Below are 13,585 nucleotides of genomic sequence, written 5' to 3'. Positions count from 1 at the left end.
ATTAAATCTTCGTATAAGCTCAACTTTCGTCGCCTCTCGAGCGCAAAGGGTTAAATGGCAGAAGGGAGAAAGCAAAAATAAAGTATTCGAAAAATTTATTCTCGATGATTTAGACCGTCTCAACAAAGATTCTACAAAGTGAGAGGACGAGAAAAAGCGAAAAAGCGAATCGATACAGTGATGATAAATCGTGGCAAGTTTCACGAGGATTCCCAACTTGAATTTTCCCGCCCACTCTCCTTCCGCTTTAATCCAGTTACACCTACAGGTTGCTGGCCAACTTTATTTAACCATTTTATAACTTCCCTGTCGATATTATTACACTGAGGGGACCTCGACAAATCGATGCGAAAAGGGAAAAAAATTAGAACGAAAAAAGAGGAGAAAATTGAGGAAACGATCGACTTCGAACCTAACCGTGATTTCGAAGGAATGTTGAAGGAGAAAGAAATTCTGCGATTGGAACAAAGGATGAATTTTTATTACACATACGCAAAACAGAGAGAGAGAGAGACGAAAGGGACATCGTTGCACGAATGATGCGAACGGATGATAAACGGTGGCTTTGTTCGAGAAACGAACATTTGAAATTTCATCGCGTTTGAGAACAAAGGATGCGAGATGCAAAAGCTCGAACGACGGACGAGGAGGAAAATTGACCGCGAATTTTTCATTTTTGAATTCGAATTAATTGGAATCAAAGGAACGTCGAGGGAAGAAAGGAGGAGAGAGAGAGAGGATTGAAAGAATTATCTTTGAAGATGTTATATCAAAGATTAATTTATGATAAATTCCCTTCTACAATTTTACGTGTCTTTTGCATTACGAAATCTATGGTTGGTAATTTTCTACCTTTAGAAGCGATACTCTTTGATCAAATGTATAATACTTAAAAATTTTAAATAAATTTCTAAATAACATACACACAACGATGTTTTGAAGTTTCTTTCTCGCAAATCAATTATAAGAATTCTAATTCTAAATTACTCGAAAATTACGACAAGGAAAGGAATCGAAAGTGGAAAAATTCGACGATGTCTGATATTACGATTAAACAGATATTGCTCGTAAATAACACTCGATTGCCAACGAATAATTGCCACGTTTATCGCCGATTATCTCCAATCGAATTCATACCGATTTCTGTGCGTATTATATATATATATATAAGAAAAAAAAAATATCATTCATTCAGATCGAAACCCTCTCCCATTTACGATTCAATTTATCATCTATATTCGTATCATATAAGAAAAGAAGAATAAAATAGAATTTTATTAGAAGCCACTGTTTATTTCTTTTTCCTCGTCTCTATGTGTTATCCTACTACATTTCCATCATGGGCATTCGTCCGTGAAAAATTAAACGCGGAGGAGGAAGAATTGCGCGAGAGAGGGGAGATAGAAGGACACGTTTGCGTAGGAAGAAGCGTGGGAGGACGGGTCAAGCGATCGGAATGAAAAGGGGGGGGCAACGGTGCACGAGAATCCAGGCTCGCGTCGATAGGTCGGTCGGCGCACTTCTGGCCGAGCATCTTGCCGAAGAAACAGAGTTGTTGAAGGTGTCTCCATTTTCGATGGATCGTCAATGGCGACCAAAAAAAAAAAAAAAGGATAGGGAAGAAAAAAAAAATCGAATCGTGGGAATTGTTTTTCAAAGCTGCCGAATGAAATGTTACTTTCATCCACGAATCTCTAATACGAGACTCTGATCGAAAAATTAAAAAAAAAAGATTCCTATCCAGCGTCTTATGTTCCGTAAAAATTTTTACTTTTAATTTTATCTAAATATTTCGATTTTAATCTAAACTCGATTAGAGAAAAACGAAGGCTTGGACGGATATAAAGGATAATAATCGACGAAATGCTACTCTTTCATCCAAATGAATTTCTAATACGCGTGATCGAAAAATTGAAAAAAACGATATCCAGCGTCTTCTTATGTTCCGTAAAAATGTCTATTTTTAATCTTATCTAAATACTTCAATTTTAATGTAAACTCGATTGGAGAATCGAGAAAAACGAAGGCAAAGCTGTTGGACGAATGAAAAAAAAAAAATATCTTACGATCCGTAATAAAAATGTTTACTTTTAATTTTTATCTTGAATACCACCGCTTTAACTCGATTGGAGAATATAGAAAAACTAGCTTGCCTCTTTCTTTTTTTTTTTTTTTTAGTACGAGACTGTTGGCGCGATAAGAATGCGCGATATTCCTCCGCAATTTTTCTTTTTTCTCGCAAAATTAATCCCGAGTCGTTTCACGCTTGGCGCTTGATAAAGAAACGAATTCGTTCAGGAATCGATAAATCCAGGAACGCGTTAAAAAAATCGACGAGACCTTTTTTTTTTCCTTTTCGAGCAAAGAGAGGAAAATTCCCTTTGTAACGAATAAAGTTGGAGAAAGAAGCAAGGCTGGGGGCGCAAGCTGTTTACACCTGAACGGATTAAAAGACAGGAGGAGGGGAGGGGAGAGGACGTGGTGGGACGGCGCTGGTGGGCGTTATAAATCGAGCGTGGGCGTGAAATTACCAGCCCCGATGAATGAATGAATGAAAAAGAGTTCTCGTGATCAAGAGCTCCCCGCTAATAGGTCAGATGGAATCTCGATGGAATTTTAATTAAACCGTCGCCTCCTCGTCGCTCCTTTTATCACGCTCCTTTTTTTTTTTTTTTTAATAATATTTTGAACTGAGTTCTATCCCCTTCGTTCATCTTTCCCGACGAAAAATCCGCTTTATTCAAAATGAATCGAGGAAAAGTATTATTATTATTATTGTTGTTATTATTATTGTTGTCATTAGTCCTTAGAAGTACAACGAGCAATGCTCGATTAATAATTTCCGAGGATACCTGCTCTTCTTTTTCGTGGCTCAACTTGGAAAAATTCGCGACTCGAAAAAAATAATAAGATAAGATAAAAAAAAAATATATATTAAAATGCACATCGACACAAAGAAAGACGAATAAATCGATCTTTTCGAAATCATCTAAAAATCGTCGAGCCTCCGAGGACACTCCCTGCCCTCGTAAAATCCATGCCATAAAAATTCGATAACGATCGTTTCCCCCTCAACTCGACGTTATTTGATTATAAAACTTTCTTTAATTCTTTCCAATCGTTCCTTCGAGACCCCTCTTCCTTCGCTTTTACTTCCTCTTCCCAATCCAAAGCTCGTATCGAAAGCTATTCCGAGACCGAGAAGAAATTTATTATCAAAAGAAAAAAAAAAAGAAAGAAAGAAAAAGATAAAGGCAAAAGCGAGGTGGAAGAGGCGACACGAGTGTCAAGGTTGTTCCGCACGAGGAATGAAAAAAGTGGCACAAGTAGCGAAATCTTTAATTGAAGGAGGAAACTAACGTACGTAAAATAATACGGTAGAGCGGAGGGCAAAGCGAGAGTGGGTACCACAATCGGGAAAGAGATTTATTTATGAGAAGAGTATATGCGTGTGTATCCATGTTTGCGTTTCGAGGATACCCTCTAAATTGGAAATGGCCTGATAACAAATATCCTCGTCTTCGAATTTCCTCCAAATACTCGTCCGTTTGAATACTCGAGATTTTAAGAGGATTATCCTTAAAATAAAATTGTTCTCGAAACGTCAAGAATAATTCTTCGAATTTTTATATCTATCTATCTATCTTTTTTTTTTTTATTCATTTTTCGTTCCAAGCGTAATCCAAGCGTTGATCCAGAAAGAACAGACGTGTCACGGAGGAAACAATAGAAAAACTTGTCGCCCGATAGAGAACGAGTGAGAACGAAACGAGAACGCGATTGTTGTCTTCGAGCCCTCGCCAAGATGCCTTTAACATGCAAACTATGAACCGTGACGTGTCCTACGCGCGTGCATTACCAAGCGTTTCGTTTCCTATCGTCTCCCGATGAACGAATACTCGGTCTCCACGCGATTGCCAATCCCCGCCATCTCGCGTCCATTTTCGAAAATTTATCGCTCGCCAGACCCGTCCACGGTCTTGTTTCGTGCAAAAGAAAATTACGCGCATGCGCGCTGATACGTGATCCGATCCTCCGTCGAAGCGTGCTTCTTCTCGTTTCAACGTTTCTTTCCTTCGACTCGATGCGAAAATTTCCAATTTCGTACGATGAGGTGTATCGTTCTTTTTAGGAAATTTCACACGATTCACACAGGGAAATAATCTTTACGTGAAAGAAGATGTTGTTCAGAAATATTTCTATCGATCGCGCGAAGTAATCGCGTCTCTGAAGAGTGGATCTTGAAGAATTTTAGAGATGGACGAATTTTTACACGCACGTGTTTTTATTCTTTACTTAAGAGGAAAGAAGGAAGAGTTCGAAGTAGATCGAAATGTTTTATTTCTGGAAATTTATCGAACCAGTAACCTGAGAAGGAGATAACTCGAGCATAAAATTAAATTTTATCTCGACTCCCGATCTCGCTAACTTAAAACTTCATCTTCGAGAGTCAACTTTATCCTTCTCTCTCGTTAAACTTAAAAGGGACGAAGCAAGACGGAAAACAAGCGACTCGAGCACAAAGTTGCAAGGGGAGAGAAAAACGAAAGCAAGAAGAGGGAGCAGGGGGGTCATTATCGGCGGTAGAGTCGTTCCAATTTTGGAAGGAAGCTCGATGCCAACGAGAGTGTGTCTCGCGAAAAAGTTTGGTTACTATACTCTCTCGTCTTTCGGGAATTCACGCGGAGGAAAGGAAGAGACGCGAAGAAGAAGAAGAAGAAAGGAGAGGAGGCGACACTGGTCTGTTGCTGTTGAAACCGGCTAATTCTTGGGCGAGGCGTGATTGGCCTGGATGCGAGCCACCATCTAAATGTCACGTTTCCATCGGCGAGAATTCCACCGCGGCGAGCATTGCCAAACATCGGCCACTGGCCGTCGTCGGAAATAATGACCCAATTTCGATCGCTTGTTCCTCCATGAATAATCCAACTCGTACTCCATTGGTCGCCGATCGACCATTTTATCACGGCCCAAAAAAATTCCCCCGAATCGAGAGATAATCCAAGGAGTCTTGGATCGCGACGCGATAAGCGGAGTTTTCGACAGTGCGTGAAATTTGCCAGTTCATAGAGAAATAATCGAGTTTAATCCTCGTTGAAAAAAATTTAACGTCTATGAATCTTGGATGATTTAATGAATAAGAATGTATTTTTTTATATTGTGCGAAATTTGCCATTCTTTGAAAAATAATCCAACTCGAAAAAAATTTGTCCAAAAAATGTGCAATGTCTAAGAATCTTGGACTGCGATGAGTTAATAAATTTTTAATATTTAATACGAAAATTGATATTCTTTGAGAAATAATTCGAGTTCAATCGACGATTCTATCTCACAATGAAAAAAATTTGTTCAAAAAATGTTTAAGAATCTTCAACTGCAATGAGTTAACGAATAAGCATAGTTAATATATTTTGTAAAATTATTTGACAATACTTTGACAAATAATAGAAATTTGAATCGTTTGTCTGGATGAAAAGAAATTAAATGAAAAGTAGAAGAATCGCGAATTCTTGTATCGTGTTAATCAACAAGCGTAACGTAGTTCTTAATATTGTGAAATTTAATTATAATGGAATATCGATTATTAATGGAGAAAATTTTCATTTCATTGAATAATCGATCAGGAAGAAATAAATTTGAAGCAACTAAAAATTAAATAATTCTACGTAAAGGAATAATTAATAAGAGAAAAATTTGTTCACGTAATATAATACGAAAAGTAAAATGTATTTTTTAATCGAATTTTTTTGGATTCCTAAGTTGAAGTAAAAATATAAATGAAGCAAAAATTTTATTATTTCTAATTTTGATTAACTGCAAAGATGAAATATTTTACTTTGCGAATGGTAGATTATAAGACTGTAATTATGAAGTTACTTAAATAATTACATCTCTTCGACATTTGTCTTGCATACAACATTTTTGTAACTGGAACTTTTCGTTGAATAAAAAAAAAAGAAAAAAGTTCTTAGAATAATAAATGCTTGATTTTTAATCTTAAGAAGAAAAAAATTTAAAAGGGTCTTCTGCTTCTGAAAATGTCACGATCGTGTTGACATTTTTAAATTGCTTTCATTTTTCAAGAGGATCTAAGACGCGAGCCGAGCTTAATGAAGTTCTACCGTTGAAAAGAAAAAGGTGACAGATACTTTAAAAGCAATAAAAATTCTGTAAAATCATTCGTTTTTCATCTCTGTTTAACAACAGAAAAAATTTTAAAAATGTTGAAAAGATGTAATTGTTGAAACGAATCTGTTTTTCTTTTGCAATTAAATAATTTCCTTACGAATAATATTTAAATTACTATGACTTATAAATGAATAAAAATATTTAGTTTTTGTATTAAAAATATAAAATTTTAACTTGATTAATTTATTTTTTCCAATCTCTTCCAAGAAAAAAAAACTCCTTAAATTATTAATAATATGAATATTTGAAATATAAAGTATTAAACAATATTGGACCAAATTAAGCAAGTATCATCCGTGATAATATAAAGTTTCAAAAATCGAAAAGTTATATAACGCAAATTTATTACGTTTATTCACATCGCGCTTTATTTTTTTTTTACTTTTTTTCGTTTCCCTGTATTTTGAAATAATAATCAGCTTACACGAATGAAACGTAATTAGCCGTGCAATTTAATCTTTGCAGTTTGCAGTAAAATTTTGATTATAATTTTAAAGATTCGCATTGAATATATTATGTTTCTTTACCCTTTTGCACGCACGTAAATAACTCTTTTTTCCACTTCTTCTTAAAAATTTGAATTTAAAATATCGATTAGTTTTCTTTCCTTTTATTGAATAAAGAAAATTTTCGCTATATCATACTTGAATTATCCTTAATTTAAATTGTACGTTAGAATATTGCGCGATTTGTCATATTTGGGAAAATAATTGAAAAAGAGAGAAGATATCACTGAACAGTATATCATCGGAGCTAATGCAATATTCATTAGACCGCGCATTGAATGTACGATTCCCGTAATTTCTTCTGCGATTTCATACAATTACCCTGTGAAACGAAAGCGTTAGTCTACGAAAGTATCACGAAGAAGAAGAAGAAGAAGAAGAAGATTGCCGCGTCACTAGGGGATTTGAATCGATTGTTTCGGCTTAGTACGTACTTCTACCAGACGAGTTTCGTTGGAAAACCTCATGTCTCGTGAACGTGATTTCTTTTTAAAAACGTAAACTAACCAAAGAATAAAAATCTCTCTTTTCTTATTTCTAATTTTTTCCTTTATTTAACGTAAGTAAAAAGAGAAACAAATTAAATAGTTAATTTCGTTTTTTACAACGTTACAACGTTTAAATAGCTTAAATAAATGAAACGTATAATATTGTAATAAAGATTAAAATTTGCCTTTAATAACGTAATACTTGATACGCGTTCCTTTCATCTATCGATCTTCCTTCTTTGAGAAATTATTACTTCGGTTCGCGCGTTTTATTTTCTTCTATTGCTTTTTAATCATTCGCCAAGTTCAATTTCCCTTCCAATATTATATTAATAACGGAGAAAGAAAAGAAAGAGAAAGGGAATCGAATGATCGATAAATAATAACTCACCCTTTCTCGGTGCACTGATTGCCTGCAGTCCTCGCATTAAGGCCGGGTAGTCAAGGTCCATGCAAGCTGATTTTTATATTCAGAAATCTGTAATCGTGCACAGAAACAAACTGATTAGCCTTATCATTCCAGCGAACTTTTCGTGATGAATATTTAATTTTTTTGTTGACATTAAAGTCACAATGACAAATGATGAGAAAAAACTATTCTCCCCGTCCACGAATCGTAAAAAAATGAGGTTAAGTAGCTATTATACAATATTTATTATCAATCAAACGATCAAACTTTTTTCAACGAATTAATCTTTTTTAATTATATTCCATTTATTCCTAGCATATTTTGTTTCGATTAATATACATTTGAAGGATCAAATATACATGGATAATTTATTCAAAAGTCAAAGTTTCTTTCCAAAAAGATCTCATACATCGTTAATTGCATTAGAGAGATATTAGAATTATATACGAAATATATCGATTTCGAATAGATTAATTATCGATATATAATACATAACCTCTACATATAAATACGTAAATTGGAATCTAAATCTAGAAATTTTAAATCTAAATTCGTGAATGATTCACTTTATTGCTTATTTTCTTGTCTACTAACCTATTGCTTATCCTTTTTATACGAAATTTCACAAGTTAACCTTGCACTACTATCGATCATAGATCCATTAACGAACGATAAAATATTCAATCAGAAAATTACCAATTTTCACGCACACATATCCTATTTTCCACTCTAGACACTCCATTGTCCCTAAAACACTCAATTTGATTCCGATTTCACCGTTTACCACGATCTCATTCCAATTAACGGCCGATAAAATCGTGATTCGAATAGACGAGCGAACACATTTTGCTCGCAGTCACACTACCACTCGTTAAACATTCAGAAATACGAATATTCTCGAAGTCTCTACTCGCGACAAAAATATAGAAATTTCACAAAACTTCTTCCGAACGCCAGCGAATCGAACAAATTGCTTCGCGCTACGAACTCTCTTTACGCAATATCACGTGATCGTGTCACGTGACGACGCCATATGCATAGCGCGAGCGGAAATTATACACGAGACCGCGAAATTCAACGTACTGCGAAATGTAAAATGTGAAACATTTTAATATTTATTAATAAATATCACAAAATATAAAAAATTCTTTTCGTTTCTTGATATTCAATAGCGACACAAAGCTTTACGTACCTTTTAGATTTCAAATCAACTTGCATAAAAATGAAACGGCACTCACAGTTATGAGCGCAAAAAGACGGGCAATTTTACAATGAAAATGGAAAAGAAACAGAGACAAAAGAAGAAAAAAAAAAAAAATAAAAAATAAAAGAAAATTCTAAAAGAAAAATCGTACAAGGTTTTTCCCTGCTTTCAAGCGTCCTTATAACTGTTTTTTTAATATTTCAACGGAAGAGGGAAAAGGTAACAAAATAGGAAAAAAAAAAAAAGAAAAGCTTCCGCTACGGGAATGTTTAATCTCGAAGGGAAAATCTTTCGTTTCAATCTTCACACGAGTTCTTTTTTATTAACCATTTGCACTCGAATAAAAGAAAATTTTCACAAGGATAGAGTCGAGAAAATCGCAAAGGAAAATAATATAATATAATTTTCAAGGAATCGAAAGGGATTTAAATAAAAATTCCGCTTTTCCAAAAATCTTGGTTCGCATTCAGAAATCACGTCGAATTTAAACCCAAGTTAACGATTCATTCAACGACATGGATACTTTTTTTTTTTTACATTCGTCATACACATATTTTCCTCTCATTTCCACGATCCCTTTTTTTTTCTCTCGTTTCACTCGACACTCTATAAAATCCAATACAATAGGCAATTTAATAGGACAGTGGAAGGCTATCGCATGTAAGTGTACGCGCGCGCCACGTTGTTGGAAACGAAACGTTGATATTTATAACCGGTTCGTCCAAAGGTTAATACTTACCATACCAGAAAATGATCGGGAGTGCATAACAATTCGTTTCGCAGCAGCGAGCTCTCGCAGTACGTTTAAACCGTGGCCGAATTTTATCGATCGAAATTCCGGCCGACTAACGAGACCAAATTGAACAATACCAAACCCTATTTATCCGCCATCGCAGATTCCTGGTCGAAAGACAGACTCGTTCGAGATTAAATCGAAATTTTTAAATGGACTGAAATTAAATTAAATTGATGAACGTTCGCGTAATCCGAGTTAAAATGTGTCAAGTATTTCCTTCATCAAAGGACAGCGCATCGTTTGTGTGACGGGCACACGTTGCGCATCGACTTTTGTCGCGAGATTTCGAAGCGTGTTTTCGAAAAATGTTTTTCGCGCTGTTTGTAACGTTTGTAATACAGAATCCATCGCATTTGAAGGAAGAAGAATTAAAAAAAAAGTAATAAACATAGCAAAAACTCGTTCGATTCGATAAAGTCTTTCCTCCGATATCCTCTTTGATGAACCTGTAAAACAAAAAAAGAAGGAAAGAAATAACGACGGATAAAAGTTTAAGGATAGTCGATGGAAATCTGGGAAAAAACGAGAGAGAGTTACAATTTTTTTTCTTTCAATATTTCCATCTATTTTATCGTCAAGTTATTTATCGATATTCAAAATATTTCATTTTCAATATTTAATATTCGTACGAACGTGTATAATTTCGTTTACACGAGTGAAAACGAGCGAACCAGAAACGATCACGCGCTCGTTTACTTTATATACTTAAATATCTACCGAAACCGTGTTCATCGGTGGTAACACGAGAACACAGAATTTTGGAAAATACACGTTCATCAACGTGCATCAAACTCGATGTCGCGTGATTATTTAAATTTTCACGATAGAAGAATGACGCATTATTCGCATGGAAAATATAATTTTGATATTTCCACGTTTCCGTGCCGGCCGTTATTTCACAAGATTTTTGACCGTTTACTCGCGTTGAAAAATAAGTTGATCGTAAATTATCCAAAATTGTATCTCGTGCACTTCAAATCGTAACCCAATTACCTTATCGCAACTTATCGATCGTGAAAAATATGAAACAAACCGAAACTATCGTGTACGCGCGTCAATCGTCGCGTGTAGTAAATAAAAATCGATGTAATAGGTCGACGTAAAAAAGTTTTTCGAAAAATATTTATACGTCCTCCGTTCGCAAAAAAAAAAAAAAAAAAAAAAAGAAAAAAGAAAAATTCGTGAATTTTTTCCGGGGAAAGCTCGCGCCGGAAAAAATGTTTTATACGTAAACCTTCGAATCGAACCGACATTTTCAGATGTGTTAACATCCGACTCGCACACGCCTGACCGACTGACATCTTCGAGATCTCGTTCGAGGAAGAGAAACGAAATTAATCCTCTCTGCTTTCGAAATAAAGGTGACACGCGATTAATCATTCGTGGAGACGAAAGCAAAACAGCGAAAATGACGTTGCACACTCTAAATGACTTGGTATTATACGGACGGAACTCCGCTTGTTCGAACAAATTTTGGCACCGACAGTTAGCCGTGAATGCTGCTCTCTTGCTGTCCAACTTCGATTCGTAACGGTCGTTCGAATAATAATTGAAGAAAATTCATTTTCAAATTTGTAAAAAAAATAATTATTTCGATGTAATTAACCATATGTTAAAATTTTAAATCTTATTTTTCTCAAGATTCAATTTGTCATATGTTTGTTGCAAATTCGAAGCGCTTTCTAAGTTAACTTTTTTTTCCAATATCCGTTGTGGTTAGTTAAGATGATCAGAAAATCAATGACTGCGCGAGTAAAACGAATAAACTTTTAATCGTAAGTATATTTTTTAACATTATAGTCAATATTTAAAAGAACTGCTTATTGATTTTATTGAGTTTATATCATAACTGATATATATCAATTAAATGCAATGTTAATTCTTTTATATATTTAGTTACACTTTTAACGAAATAATAAATTACATATCATAATACAATAAAAAGCAATACTTTTAAATCTACTATTGTGTAAGCTCAAAATCGGAGAAAAAATTTTATCCAGTTGGATACTATCGTTCGAGCCACCGATGTGCGTACGTTCGCTGCACGAATCTCATGAATATTCATCCACGTATCGAAGACGCGTTTATTATATCTGCATATATATTTGTACCTTTAAAAACTTTCCAGCTCGTCCGCCTGTTATCATCCGTGTTCTTCCACGGATAATTTTATCCGTACCGTCAATCACAATCGAGTAACGCAATTTATCGTAAAAACACATTCAATTTCGTTGTTATTGTCTCCTGTATTCATACACGCGTAACGTTACATTGTACGAGACGATGGAGAATAATTTTCTTATCAAAACTCTTCTCTTAAAACGAAAAAACAAAAAAAGGTAAGAAATTTCTCAGTGAAAACGCGATTAATCGCGCGAAGTTTGAGGAAAATCGGTTTCAATGGCAGCGAGTATATTCCCCGCGGCTCGAAACTTCATTAAAAATGGAAGATCGTCCAGATGGCAGCTCTGTACACAAGCACGCCTCGTCCTGGTTTCACGTTCATATAAATTCATCGACGATCCCCTCGGAAGATTCGATCATTATTTATCACGCAACCGAGCTCGATACCGACCTTGATGGATACCGATTGACCAGGAATAATTATTAGCTGCACAAATAAATTCTTCACTCTCTTTTTTTTTTCGAATTCAAGATTTAATTACGCGAATCGAGCACGAACCGGATAGATACCGCTTGATTCTCGATCTTTCCATCGATTCTTCTCGCGTCGCGGGTCGAATTTTCGTCGAGCGATTCCTCCGATTCATCGTCGTCGAACTTTCTCGATACGCCTGAACGATCGTCGTCTTCCAAATTAAAATCTCCGGCATCGAATCTTTGCTACGATTTTTCGCACGTTCCGTGAGACACAGCGTTCTTTCCGAATAGCGCGCAAACCATTTCGATGATCTCCCAAACTGGAACGCAAAAAGTAAGCAGCAACACGAACGACGCTTCTCGCACGCCATATTGAAATCGTTGGACTGGAAACTCTTGGAGCGCTCCTCGCGACTCTTCTTAAAAACGAAAGAACGCTGTTTCGGATGGCGCCACGAGCGGTAAAGTGATTCGAATTTGATCAGAAGTTGTGAAGTCGTAGGAAAAAAAAGAAGGAACATATAATATCATTCTGTTTCACAATATCATTCTCCATCTATATATATATATATATACGCTCGAGCTTGTTACACCAAACTCTCTCTCTCTCTCTCTGTTTTTTCGAGAGAAAGAAGGAGAATTTCGATCGGATCGAACGTGTGAAGCGGGGAGAGGAGGCGTGCCACCTTTTCCTTGGTAAGGAGGGAGAGGGAGAGGGGGATTCCGCTCTCAAGAAGATCCATTGTGGATGTAGATGCGGAAGATTGGGAAAGGTGGTGTGCACAATTTCGCGGATGGAAAGGGGTCAAGGGTGATTAAGGGACCCTCGTGTGTGCTAGGGAATCGGGGTCAATGGAATTCACCCCCTCGGCCTGTGTCGGCCGGAGAAGCCTCCGAGACGACCGCTCCTTAGTCGCTTAAAAAATCCAACGCCTTCTCCCTCCTCCTCGCCTTCCTTCTTCTTCGCGTTTCAATATCCCATCCAATTTCTCCCAGTTTCGTCTCGAAGAAATCTCTCTCGTTATTTTCTCCCTTCTTTCTTCACGATTAATCGATCAGCTTCGCCAATTTTTCCGAAAGTTGTTCGAGTTCACCTTCGGTCGGTGAGATAACAGGCACAGCTTTGATCCCCTCGCGATCGAACACGCCCGATTGCCGGATCGGACCCGCCACCACTGTCAATCGCGGGTTTCCATTTTATCGCCCCGAGCGTACGGGCCGCGTTAATATTTCCGCAACGGTAATTCGACGCGTAACGCGGGGGAAAGGGAGGGGGAGAGGAAGGGAGAATTTAACACGCGACCACACTCTTTCGAATCGATCCTCGACGAATAGATTGAAATAATAATAAGATTCTCTCTTTCTCTTTTTTCAAAGCCAAGCTTTTTC

At 36.2% G+C, this 13,585-nt stretch overlaps 1 protein-coding gene across 1 annotated transcript in view; it reads right to left on the bottom strand.

Moving 5' to 3' along the window:
* Hs3st-A (Heparan sulfate 3-O sulfotransferase-A) overlaps positions 1–13,585 on the bottom strand; it is a 135,839-nt gene that overhangs the window by 57,474 nt on the left and 64,780 nt on the right. The window contains exon 3 of the mRNA XM_003690881.4: positions 7,575–7,661. The gene's annotated coding sequence lies outside the window, so the exon portion shown is untranslated. The remainder of the gene's footprint in view (positions 1–7,574; positions 7,662–13,585) is intronic.

Source organism: Apis florea, unplaced genomic scaffold (assembly GCF_048593485.1).
Source record: "Apis florea isolate Af1SG1 unplaced genomic scaffold, ASM4859348v1 contig_3068_pilon, whole genome shotgun sequence".
Taxonomy (NCBI): domain Eukaryota; kingdom Metazoa; phylum Arthropoda; class Insecta; order Hymenoptera; family Apidae; genus Apis; species Apis florea.
The sequence above is the reverse complement of the archived record's forward strand: the minus strand, read 5'-3'. Positions and strand labels throughout refer to the sequence as shown.